Here is a 14,285-nt window from a genome sequence, read left to right as displayed (position 1 = left end):
ATCATGGAGGTCTTTGAATGCCTAAATCAGGAGTCTTTTATTTGGCAGGTAGTAGGGAACCACTGGAGGTTTTTGAGTATTTAATGATTTGATCACAAATTATATATATATTTTTAAATCTACTAGAATATCTCCATAGGCTGTTCTTTTTTTAAGTATAGAGTTTTTCCCACTATTAAGGTGGGGTTTTAAGCCACCTAAACAGTTTTAAATTTAACTCCAGATACACCTGGAGTTCAGGCCACCATCTCACAAGTCCATTTCTATGATGCTGATTAGCAGCAACCAATAGCAAGAGACCATCCCCTCCAGCCTCCCTCTTGCTCAATCTCAGTAACATGAGTGAGAAAAAACAGACCTGCAAGGATTAGCTGCTTCATCACTTAGTAGTTTGAACAAAAGAATACCGTTTTCACCGCATAATTGTCACACCCTGGGTTTTTTTTTAGTCCAAAAATTGGTTAATAACCTTCATTATGTAACCATTATATGGTATAATTCTGTTCATCATGCTGTTTAAAAGATGAACAGAGTAGCAATGAATTCACTAGTGGTGTATAGATACGCATTTATCTCTCATACATTACAGTGCACGCACATTGTCAGTATATTTCCAAAAGCCAACTTGGGTTGCTCTGCAGTACTGATAGTATTGTCACTCAACCCAATGAAGAGCCGTAAGCACAAGGGGAGCTGGTGGGCAGGGGAAGCTGCCATGAATAAGTCACATGATATGATAAGACTTGCATCTTCCCAATTTTAACGAAAATGCACAAGTATTCCATGCAACCTGATCTTGTAACAAAGTTTGGTAATAAATGATTTTTAAGTAATAACAGCACAATTAAAAGAAAAAAGAGCTTCACATAATGGTTGCATTCTACTTTTTTGCAAAAAATTTGTCATAAAATCTGCAATGATTCTGTGGTGAAATATGGTATAGAACTAATAATGGCTTACTTTAATATATCTTTACCAGCTTTCCTCACAACAAATCCTATGAATTCTATCAGGCAGGCAGTTATAAATATTGCCTTATGGATAGAGTACTAAGAGAAGTTGTTTGACTTATCCAGTGTCATACAGATAGTAAATATCAGAACTGGGACTTGAACCCAGTTCTCCTGATGCCAACTAAGTCCTCTTTCCACTAGAGTAGGTGGGGTGGGGTTGGGGGTAGGGAGCAGAAAGTATGTTTGAGCCTAAAACCCAATAAGTGACTTTTGGGATGAGAGGGAAATGTAACTGTCACACACTTAAATTTAACCTGTACTATAAACATTTTCTCCATGTCTTTAGTAAACCTCGACAATCAACAAAACAAAAAAATCTAGTCCCAATTTGTAGCTTTTTCTGATTTCAAACCAGACCAAGCTGACTCCAGAGCACACCCCTGCTAAAAACCCTTATAAAAATCTCCAAGGACTATATATGTGGCCTAAATATGTCTAAAGAAGAAACAATGAGACTGTATTCTGCTCTATGGTGAACAAGGCAAGAAATAATGTTGTTTCCTAGAGTACTGGCCTGGAAGTTCGAGCCCCTCAAAATGTGTTCTATCATTAGTTAGCTTTTTGAGCCCATTTTACTGTCTTCACCTCTCTGGGCTCCAGTTTCTTCATCTAGAAGATAAAAGTTTAAACTAAGTAAATTCTATGGTCTCTTCCATCCCTACAATTCTGTCCTGGGCAGAAGCCACAGTGAGGAAAGAAGTAGATAGGATAATGGGAAAGGGGAGGTGTTTGAAGAAAAGAAAGGTGGTGACTAGCCTTCAACTAAAAAGTCTCCCCAGAGAAAGCCTGACCCACATAGCTCATTATTCCCACTCTCAGCCCTAGACCACAGGGACCATTACAAGGGCCTTGATGCCATTGGCATCCACACTTGCATAGCCTGTCTAGCAGATGGGGAAGAAAGCAGATTGGAAACAACTTCAGGCTAGAAAGAGTCTGTGAGAGGGTGAGTAAAGTAATGAACTTCGATTGAGGGAGACCCGGTTTAATATCTAGACTCTGAGAATTCTTCGTCTCAGGGATAAACCATCTAAGCTCTCAGAGTCTCCTGTTTTCTCATTTGTAAAATGAAAATTAAAAAATGCCCTTAGCACCTTTCTCACAGGATTTTTGAGAGGCTTGATTATGTTCAGTGCTTTGAAAATCAAAAAACAATGTGCTCAGAGAAAGGAGGGCACACCTCAGGAATACCTAGTACATAGAAGGAACTATACCAAAACTCAGATCAAATACAACAGATGATGTTAGTAGCAAACCATCAAAGTTAAAGCCACAGCCTTCTTTTCTGTTACTAGTCAGTAAACCAGAAAAGTGGAAAGTGACAGGCAATGTTTTTTTCAGGGAAGGTGCTTTGTAGGAGGGTTGCTGGAATAATTATTGAGAAGTATCTATAGTATCAAAATAGAATGTATCAATATTTTTAAAAAGTTCATACCATATTTATAAACAACATTGGTTTGACTTACAGTTAATTTATTTCTAATTCCTTTACTTCTTTGCCTTCTAGGTCTTTTCAATGTTATCTTTCATCTTTCATTTTTCCATGGATATAGATTATTTTAAACTCTGTAAAGGTGGATCATCATAGTAACCACCTCAGGGTGACAAGGTTCATTTCACTCAAGATTGACTTTCCCCTGCCCACCAGCTCCAGGAGTCTCTATTGAGGTGCTAGTTGTGAATGGTAAAGGTATGGAGAGCTTTTTCAAACTTTTCCCATTGCCTAAGATAAAGGAAGGGAACACCAAATGAATCCATAACACTGAGTGCTACTTAATGTCCAGCCCTGTGCTATATCCTCTAAGGCAGAGGTTCTTAACATTTATGTCTTGGATCCCTTCGGTAATTGGGTGAAGATTATGGACCCTTTCTTGGTAGTTTTCCAAAATATATAAAATAAAATGCAGAGGATTATAAAGGAAACCAATAATACTGAAACACAGTCATCAAAACATTTTTAAAAACAAATTTATGGACAACCAGGTTGAGAACTCAGCTTACAATTTAGTTGTGAAGAATCCAAACTGTCAACCTCTGAGAGTTTGGTCTAAGAAAGACAGAGTTAGTTTGTCAGAATAGTTCATGTTTTATTTCTCTCAAAGTGAGCGGTCATGCATTGCATGGGAGCTAATCATTTGGAAATGAGAGCTCATTTTGGGATTGGGGTGGACAGTTTATATGCCTTTTTCAACAGGGGCTGATTATCTCTCCATCATCATTTTACCTCTGGACAGAGGAAATACCTCTTCTACCAGATCACCCCACCCCCATACCAAACCACTCCCAGCCTTGGGCTATCTAGACAAAAGAATATCTCCACCCAAGCCTGAACAGAAAACTATGAAGCTTCCTTCCTTTGATTAAATTATTTCTGAGCTTGGGTAGGGATCTGACCAAGATAAGGAGACTCAATGCAATCTCATTACCAATAATGTCCTTCTGAAGGAAAACTGAACTTTGGAAGAAGGAGCTGGTGGAAGTTCTAAGTCTCCAAGATAATGATTACTAAGAAAAATCATTTTTCACAAACCCAATATACATGAAACAATAAGGATTAATATCCAATACTCATACAATAATAATAGCTAGCATTTATACAGATTTTAGGGTTTGCAAAGCACTTTACAAAAGTTATCTCATTTGGGGTACAGTACCTCATAGGTGGTACAGCACCTCAGAGGTGGTACAGCAAATAGAGCACCAGGCCTGGAATCAAGAAGACCTGAGTTCAAATGCGGCCTCAGACACTTCACACTTACTAGCTGTGTGACCCTAGGCAAGTCACTTAACCCTATTGCCTAGAAAAAAATATAAAGTTATCTTATTTGATCCTCACAATAACTCTGCATGGTAGGTGCTTTTATATCTCTTTTTTACAGATCAGAAAACTGATACTCAGAGAGTCTAAATAACTTGACCAGGTCACACAGCTAACTAATAAGTATCTGAGACAGAATTCAAACTCAATTATTCCTGACCACAAATCAGCATTCTACACACTGTGGCACCTAGTAGCCTTTTTCAGATGTGATACGTAAAGAATATTGGATTTTGTCAACGATTAGGACCCTAGGATATATGGCTGTCTATCAGCTAACACTGGATCCCCACTGCTATGTTGTTTCTACACCTGCATTCTTTCTTTATTTTTTTCCCCTAGGAGTAAATCTCACTCCCACTGTTTCTACAACACTGCTAAGAGCTGTGGAACTTAAAGTCTAAAAAAGAGATACAACAAAAACCCATAAAACCAATATTACATGAGACTTGCATTGAAGAGATGCAAAACAATGTGCTGGGTGAGGTCCAAGGGACAAGTCATTATGAACCAGGGGATGTTGTTCCTGCTGGTCCTCTATTTCCTCCTAGCAACCTCTCAAGATTATACTGAGGATGAAACAAAAGAAACCCTGGAGGTTCCTTTAAGTTTTTCTGCATAGCTACTCTAAAAGATGTATCACTTCTCTTGATCTCTTTTTTCTCTTTTATAAAATGGGAGAGTTAGACTAATAGATGACCTCTATGCTCTCTTCCAAATCTATGCCTCTCATCACCTTACAGAGGACTAAGAGGTGGTGGGGGCTGCCTCTTGAACACACAGCATGCGGAAAAGGGTACTTTCTACTGGGTATACAATCAGACTACTGATGTGTGGTTTGACTTTGCTGACCTGATTTTAACACTTTCTTTCTTTAAAATTTTCATTGTAAGAGTTGGCTTATAGTGGAAATGGGATGGGGAGGGGAAGAGAAGGGAAGTAGTGGAAATGAAGGTGATATGAAAACAAAATATATCAATACTAAGTTTAAAAAAAAGAAACCTAAAAAAGGATTTTTTTCCCAGAAAGTTTAAATTGCATATTAGTGTGTGCTTCCGAACACTAGCTGACAGAATTTGCATTTGCTCATTTTTCTACCACCAAATACCCTGGGTCACCTAGAACAGAAAAGAGGAAGCAACACAGAATATGCATTGAGCCAGCCAGCTGTGCCTGATGAGAAGACCAGTCCAGGTGGCTGAACTTCAAAGATAAATTTGCATCTCTTTCCTTCAGCCTAGCTTTGTCCTCACCACTACTTCAGAGACATGGGGATCAGCTATGATTTTAGCTTAAGTTATGAGCATTTGAGTGAATGTAAAAGTCAAAAGATTCCCCCCAGGCTCCCCACGCTGAGGCTGGGAACTGGAGCTGTCTGGACCAGAACAAAAATAGAGTTTTCTTTGAAACAAGTGGCCACTTCCTTAGGGGGGAAAAACAAAACCCAGACTTCAAAGAGTATCTGTCAACAGCTCCCTGTTGTGCTCATGTGCCCTGGCATCTGAGTTGTTTAGACTCTTCATCATCTATGGGCAAGAAAGGAAAGATGATAATGCTTAAATTGGAAAACATCTCTTTTCACATTTTTGGAAATGACTAAGCTGATATCTTCCCAGTGGCATAGGCTGAAGCACTGAGGTACCCAAGATAACAACAAAACATGGCAGAGAGACAGACAAGGGGGGGAAATGAGCTTGTGCAAAAAGAGAAGCATGCATACATTTGTTATATCTTGAAAGGCTTAAAATTTTACAAGAAGCAACAGGTCTTCCAGAACAATGAGTTGGTTGTTAGTTCAAAAAACCAAACCCAATCAATTATCTTAAAATAGAGGCTTCCAGCGAGATTTTCTTCAAGGGCCACATCCATTGGTGTAATATATGGGTGTATATTACATAAAATGTGTGCAAATACCCATGTATTAAGACATACCATCTCCCACCAAATCCCATTTCGATACCTCATCACGCTATAGCTGGCTATGGCAGCTAATTGAAAGTTTAGGGGCACAGACCCGGTCATAGGATCACAAATTTAGAGTTGGACAGAACCTCACAGGCAAGCTGATCTAACCCCACATTTTACCTTTAAAGAAAGTGAAGTACAGAGATGCCAGATGACTTACCTAAAGTCACATGGATAAGATAGAACAGAGCTAGAATGGTGATAAACTGCATGTAGTCCAAGGACCTGCATACCTAAGCCTAAAGAAGTTTATCATCAAGTTGGCTTTGGGTAGTGATTTTTTTTCTAGGAAACTATCAAATAACAAAGAAATTGTGATCTACTTCAGTGAAAGCAGGACCCGTACAAGTAAAATCATGAATCCTTGAAATATCTGCATTACATGTATGCACGCATATGTTGTATCCCCTCAGAACCTCACCCCAACACACTTTCTCTGCCTTTCTTCCTCTCTCACAACTATTTCACAACTGAAATTTCTTAGATATAAAGGTTTTCCAGAATGGAATTCAATTCAACAAACGTTAACAGAGTTCAATGCTCAGCCAGAGAGACTTGAACAAGGCAAGTCCTCCAGGTTAGTATTTACTCACAATGGATTGTTCCATCCGCTCTCTAGCAATTCCCCAGTCAATGTGGCCTTATCACTCCATTTCATATTGTCCTTTCTTGATTTTCAGTCTCTCTGTATGTACTCACAATTCTAGAGCTAAAAGGGTATCATCAAATATCAGATATCACCTAATGTCATTAGTTGGTTCCACAAAACAACCCTTTAAGTAATATTACACTATTTAGGTTCCACTGGAACAATGTCATAAGTGGAAAATATGTATCTGGGCAGTCTAAGTTCAAATTATAAAATGTTGAAAATCACTCTGTACAGAGAGCTGTATTATTTCTCTGTCGTGCTAAAGGTTGAAAAGGAGATTTAGCCACTAAAGAACATATGGAGTAGGGCAGCTAGATGGTTCAGTGGATAGAGTGCGGAGCTCATCTTCATGAGTTCTAATCCAGCTTCAGATACTAGCTGTGTGACCCTAGGCAAGTCATTTAACCCTGTTTGCCTCTGCTTTTCATCTGTAAAATGAGTTGGAGAAGGAAATGGCAAACTACTCCAGTATCTTTGCCAAGAAAACCCCAAATCAGGTCACAAAGAGTCAGACACAACTGAAAAAATGACTGAATAACAACAAAAGAGCATATAGATAAATCAATCTGCTGGAGAATCCACTAATAAGGGCAAATTGGATCAAAGAGATGTGAATAGGATGTACTCTCTAAGTTAGTGCAGGTATGTGAAAGTGAAATCTTGGAAGCGGGCTTATTTTGGGACAGTTCTCTGGCATAAAGGAGTCCCTCGTGGGGAGTATAGAGTTCACCTATTGAACCAGACTCACAGTGCCCTACTCCCCCAGCGTAGGTATGGCTATCAATAGGTTAAGTTCTTGTCTGGGTACCCAGTTTATGCCTAAGAGAAGGCTCGTGAGCCAGTCAGAGGTGTTGAAAACAATCCTTTAACGAGTTCAGATGCTGAGAATATATACAAAATGGTGGGAATCAGTTCAATGAAATACTTTATTGCAAGTAATGGGGAAGAAAGGGAAGGGGAGGGAAGAAAATGGGACCCAACATACAACTCAAGCATATACACTTAACATGGACTATAACTCATGCAAGGGTGTTACTACATTATGGAGGACAGAGACTTGGGTCCATTCAGCAGGAAGAGTGTGCTCCAGCAGGAAGGTATGTTCCTTCTGGAGGGGAGGAGTACTCCAAAGCATCCTTTTGAGAGTGACATTCTTATAATTTGATTTTGTATGGCTTCCCTGGAGCTAGCTGAATCACATATCAGAAGTCAGGGCAAAATATTATTTTGAGGTTCTGCCTATCAGGGAGAAAAGCAAGCTGGTGGTAGACAAAATATCATTTGGGAGATACAGCAGTACTACCCTTTAAAAAATATTATAGTCAGTGTTTTTCCATGAGAAGTTTCTAAAAGCTTACCACCTCCTATAAGTGAGATTATCATGGTGGTCTCAACACCATCAGACCTAATCTTATACTGGATAGGAAGGAAACTAACCTTTACACGTGAATCCTCTAACTTCTGGTTCGATATCTAGTGAGAGATAATGATTTTCAGAGGAGTTTGAGCATTTGTTTCTCTAATATCTACCCCCGCTCTCCCGAGGGAATCATTTGTTGAACTTATTTCCCTTTAAGAGCCCAGAATCATCTCAGGATCATCACTGGTTCAGCTTCTTTGCTGCTTGAGATATAAGTCCTAGCCTACAGAGAGGTGGTATTAGAAATTTTAACAGAATTCCCAATGCCCTGAAGGAATGCCTTTCTGACCAGTTGCTATGATGACTATAGAATCAGAGGGGAGTCATGTTCTGAGTCAGTATCCTTTTTACCCTTAATTTTTAGTTTTTATTTAATTTGTTGTCCACAAACATAACATAGGACCTTTTACTTCAGAAGGTATAATCACAAATAAACCCATATGTTTATGTGGGAAGTGTAATCCTCCTCTTTTCCTCTGTACCATATCAGTCTGGGGGTGGGGGGTGGGGGAGAGGATTAAGTTCATAGCTTAGCTGGGTTTCCATAGAACATAGTCCCAGTTCTAAGTCCAACCTCCACCTCAGGTTCCAGTCCCAGGTGCCATGGGCTGCCAGCTGTATCAATCCACCTGCAGCTCTGGCTCCAAGGCTCAAACTCCAGTCCCATGCGTATCACCTTTGGTACCTGAAACTGAGGACAAACAACATAGAATGGAAACAAGTACCCCCAGACCCATTTGTCAGAACTAAGGTAAGAGAGGGAGCAAGGGAAGGAGAACCCTTCTCTTCTTAATTGACTTAGTTCATGACATCCATGCCAGGTGTGGCAGATAGTTCCCAAAACAAGTGTAGCCAAGAGAAAGTGGTAGAAAAGAAGATACCTGAAAGGGAGTGGACACTGTAGTCCAGCCAGTTTTTAAAAGGCAGGGAGCAAATCAAAGGAAGCTACTCTCACACACACAGAAGGGGATGCCATGGGCTTCATGTTAGGCAAATTGGGCATGTTCAAAAATTTCCTCAAGGACATCTCCTTTAGAACTGGGAATGCCTAGAGAAGCCCAGGTCACATATTTTAAATTGTATTCCTGAGCCTGAACTGATGAGGTCTAGAGGTTTAGGGGTGCTGGGACCCCAAGATCACAACACGAGGGTCCTGCTTGAAAGAATTCAACCCAAGCCTTCTTTCAGCCAAAAACAAGATTTATTAAAGATCCGCCATATTAGCTAGACTCTTAAGGAATCTGATCACCTGTGAGCTATTGGCTAGATTGTAAAAATCTGAGCAGTAGCTAGATTATAAGAATCAGAGCACCTAAATGGTGACAAGATGGACCTTATATACAGAAAGACTGTGGGAGGGATCTAGGAGTGGCCAAGTAGTTTGGGGTGACTGGAGGAGAGGTCTAAGGAGATCTGGATGGGAGTGGCCAGTAAGCTGAGGTGAACAGAACTTCTGGGACCTGGACCATCTGGTCAAGGGAGAATGGAGCCTAGCTAGGATTAAGGGTGGGAAATGGCCAGGGGCCATTGGGAGGCAAAACAATGGAGGGCTAGGCTAGGTTAAGGATAACAGGGACCTGATTAGCCACAATAAAGGCCAGTGGATGGGATTATAGTTTCAGGGGAACTCCAGAGTTTTGGCTATGTGGGAAAATCCAGGGTTTTTCCTTTTTGGGGTCTAGATCCGATCCTCATCATTCCCCTCTCAAATAAATGGGACCCAAATTCTGAACAGGCCTGACCCAGAATACCTCATCTTACAGGAGTCTTCAGAAAACCACTTCTGGTTCAAGGTACTCTGTGGTTAATCACCCATTGAGAATTATTGTGCATGTGCCCCTTCATATCAGTTTAAGTTTTATAAACTAGCAAGAAGATATAATTCAAAACAATTTATTTAATTAAGCAACATGACAAATTGTCAAGATGTCCCGATACATATTTGGAATATACTCTCTCACATTACTATACCACCAGTAGGGAAGAGCACAGGTGTGGCAAATATGAGAAACCAGGGAACACACATAGTGGATCTATGTGTATCATAGGGACCTGTCTAACCAGGGTCTAGGTATGAACGAGCATTCACACTTCTAATTCTGCAGAGTTGCCACCATCTTCCATGATGTCACCATTCTGCCCTGTTGCTTTCTGATGAGTATTTCCACTAGTGCCATGGTTACTGAGCTGCTTTATGCTTCAATCTGCTAGACTTCAGCTCTCCAGAACCATCAGTTACTCTCTGTTCATGTCACTGAGGGGCAGTGACTAGAAAGCCTCTTTCTCTCTGACAAAGTCAGACTAATGCTCTATGTATCAATATAGTTAGTTGTTAGACTGTGGCCTTAGTCCTGGATAACACTCTGACTTGGGGTTAGAAAATTCCTTAACTCCTAAATCCCTTATTGTGATTCTATGTTCCCAAGGCTAATTTTGAGGCCTCTGTATCAAAGGAGATCAGTTGAAGGCTGGGGTGATGAGGTTCACCTAATTAACAAGATCTCAATTGGCATGCAAATGAAGCTAGGGAAAAGAATAAAAACTAGGTCAAGTAGATAGGTCCACATTACTGCTTTTATTTTGGATATCTACCACCAACAATATTACTAATCTAATATTCTTTTGTGCTATATTCCATCTATCCCAACCCTCCCTGATTTCCCAACATTTCATTAAAAAAAAAAAGAATATGTAATCCCTATTTGGGAGAATTACTATCTATCTCCCCAGATGAACAGAATACTGTAGAAGTATTTTTGCAAGGTGTAGAAGGGGGAGAGTTATTGATAAGAACTGGATTATGGTGGTTCAGGAATCAAATCCTACCTTAGCATGATTCCTGGTACATAGTAAGCATTTGATAAATATTCTGTCTGTCTGTCTAGCAATCTACCTTCTTCAAAAAAACCCCCAACAAACTAGAGGAATAGGGACAAAAAGACAATAACTAAAGCTTTGAGAAATTCATTCTATGTTGAAGATTAAAAATTAAAGAAAAAAATTGGACCAGGTATAACCTGGCTGTATTTAGGTCCAATTAATTTTTTTCATTTTATTATGAGCTTGCATATAAAAATAAATATTCAAATATTCAATGAAGACTATGAACATGAAGAATATATATGAACTGAAATTCTAGTATATTTAAAATTGTGGATTAAATTGGACACGATAATAAGAAAACAACCTTGCTCATCTCTGTACCATTCTGAACTTCCTTCTGCTCCTATCTGTGTATTTTAAAATGTTTCATTGCTGTTCTTTTATGTCTTCTTTTTTTTGTATTATTATCACTACCCACCCACCTCACCCCACAACTTCCCTCTGACAAAATAAAAGCTGTCTTGTTTCAAATTAGTATAGTCAAGTGAAACAAATACAAACATAGTGAAAAATATGTTTCATTCTGAACTTGTTGTCTATTAAGAATGATTCTTCATCAGTCATGATTGGTCATTATATTGATAAGAGCTTTAAAGTCTTTTAAAGTAGTTTCCCTTCATATAGTTGTTATTGTGATAATTATATAAATTGTTCTGCTCAAATTACTCTTCACAAGTTCACACAAGTTTTCCCTGGTTTCTCTAAACCCGACATTTTTGACATTTATGAGCCATTGCATTAAGGTACCATAATTTGTTCAACCATTCTGCAGCTGATGGAGCCAATTGGTCTCCAGTTCTTTGCTTTAAAAAAAAAAGTGTCTCTATGAATATTTTTATACACATGGCTCCTTTCCCTTTTTCTTTGATCTCTCCTATGCATATACCTAGTTGTCTAGGGCAGCACTTTTTAAACTGTGACCCATATGGGGTCACAAAAAATTTGGCAACAGTAAAATGTTTCTGAATGTTCAATGACCAAAAATTAATTAAAAATCAAATGCATAATGAATCCAAGGTGTTTCTGGCAGCATTTGCCCATGTTGCATCATACAACTTTACTGCAGCCTTGATTCTGAACACAGAGCATATTCTGTACCACCATATTTAAATTGCTTTTTCTTGTTGCTTGTAATATTTTATCCTTGAACTGGGGCTTTAGGAATTTGACTATAATATTCCCATGAGTTTTCCTCATAGGATCTCTTTCATGTGGTGATCAGTGGATTTTTTCTGTTTCTACTTTCCCCTCTTATTCTAATGCTTCAGGACAATTTTCTCTAATTATTTCTTGTACTATTGTATCAAGTTTCTTTTTTTTGATCATAACTTTTAGGTAGTCCGATTATTCTTATGTTTTCTCTTCCTGATCTATTTTCCAGATCAGTGGTTTTTCTTATATTTCACATTCTCTTCTATTTTTTCATTCTTCATGTTTTGTTTTATTATTTCTTGATTACTTATAACTTCCCCGCCTTCTCCTTGCCTAATTCTGATTTTCAAGGAGTAATTTTTTCCTTAAGATTCTAGATCTCCTTTTCTAATTGGTTGACTTTTTTTTCATAATCTTCTTGTTTTTCTTTGATTGTTATTTTTAAAAAAATTTTTCCTCAATCTCTCTCATTTGATTTTTAAAATCTTTTTTAAGCTCTTTTATGAGCAGGTGACCATTTGGGTTACTCTTTGGGTAGAAGAGGGTTTCTTTGCTTCAGTATTCTCCTCTGAAGACAAACTCGTCTTCTCTATTTCCATAGTAACTCTCTATGGTTGTATTCTTTCTCCTTTGCCTGTGCTTTTTTTTTTATTTGTGGTAGCTTAATTTTTATAATATAGAAGTATAATATAATTTGTACTTCTAGTCCTGGGGCACAGGGGATGCTGCCTCTAGCCTTAGATCCTCCTTCAATTCTCCCCTCTGGCCTGGAACTGGAACTAAGGCCTCCAGCCTCCCCTAAGTGCCCTCGGCCAGCAATGTCCCCACCCCACTGCTTCTGCACTTGCTGGGCATATGCTGGCTCCTTCTCGCCCCCACCATGTCTCTACAGCACAGCTGGGTCTGGTGTTCACGGGCAGCAGAGGTTCCCTTGATCTTTTGTGGTTCCGATGGTGGTGGTGGTGATGGTGGCAAAATTTCCTGTGGCTGGGGCTCAGGAGCCTCCCAACCCAGCTAGCCCCAGGGCTTGCTGCTTATTATTTAATCGGACCTAGCTTGGAGGTGTTTACTCTTCAAATAGTCTAAATATCATCCTGGGACTTTTCTTCAGATTTTCCCTGATTGTCCCAGGAGGACCCCTGTTCTGCCCCAAATGTTATTTATTTTTATTGCTCAATATTCACCCTGAGATGCTATTTCATCTCTTTTGTGGAGGAAAATCTTGAGAGCTTGGAATTTTCTGACCTACTCCACCATCTTCCCAGAATCCTCTCTACACCTCTTAACAAATATTTTTTCATTCATTCATCTTTGCCAATTTGTAAAACCTACAGGTTGTTTAAATTTAGATTTCCCTTATTGTTAGTGATGTGGAGAATTTTTTTTCATATGGTTAATTAATGACTGTTCATAACCTTTGACCTCTGGTTTTTGCTATTACATATTTATATCAATTTCCTATATGACTTGCATATCAGATATATTTTCTGCAAAGATTTTTCCCAGTTAATCCCTTTTAATTCTACCTACATTGCTTTTGTTTGTATTGTTTTTTACATTACATTCAGTCAAAATTGTCCATTTTAACTTTTATTATCATCTTTTTTTTCCTTTGGCCATGAATTCTCTCCCCATCCATAAGTTGTGAAATTGGCTCTTTCTCTTCTCATCTGATTTATTTACAATATGGCCAGGGAAGGGAAGGGAAGGGAAGGGAAGGGAAGGGAAGGGAAGGGAAGGGAAGGGAAGGGAAGGGAAGGGAAGGGAACGGAAGGGAAGGGAAGGGAAGGGAAGGGGAAGGGAAGGGGAAGGGAAGAGAAGGGGGAATGGGTAACGGGGAAAGAAGAATAACTGAACAAATTGTAGGCTAAAAATGTAATAATTATTGAGCCCTAAAAAACTGTAAAGCAGATTATTTCAGAGAATTCTGGGAAGTATGAACTTACGCAGATTGAAATGAACAGAGCTAGGCAACAATTTATCAATGAGCAGGAGGATTGTGATGTCCTGAACAGAAATAGGGAAGTTGGAGGAGGGAGGGTTTGGGGGAAAAGATAATGAGTTCAATTTTGGACATGTTGAATTTAAGATGTCTACAAAGCATCCAGTTCAAGATATCTGAAAGGCAGCTGGAGATGTGAGACTGGAGATCAGTAGAGAAGTTAAAGTTGGATAAATAGCTCTGAGAATCATCAGCGTAGAAGAAAAGGACAAAGCCCTGTGGGATACCCAAAGTTAGTGGGTATGACTTAGAAGAGAATCCAGCAAGAAACTGAGAAGGAAAAATCAAATAGGTAGGAGGAGAACCAGGAGAGAGTAGTATTCTGAAAATCTAGAAAGAAGAAAGTGATTGTCAATGTCAAAGCTACAAGAGAGGTCAAG

This window comes from Phascolarctos cinereus, unplaced genomic scaffold (assembly GCF_003287225.1).
Source record: "Phascolarctos cinereus isolate Bilbo 61053 unplaced genomic scaffold, phaCin_HiC Scaffold_4;HRSCAF=312, whole genome shotgun sequence".
NCBI lineage: Eukaryota > Metazoa > Chordata > Mammalia > Diprotodontia > Phascolarctidae > Phascolarctos > Phascolarctos cinereus.
Note: the sequence above shows the minus strand (reverse complement) of the source record.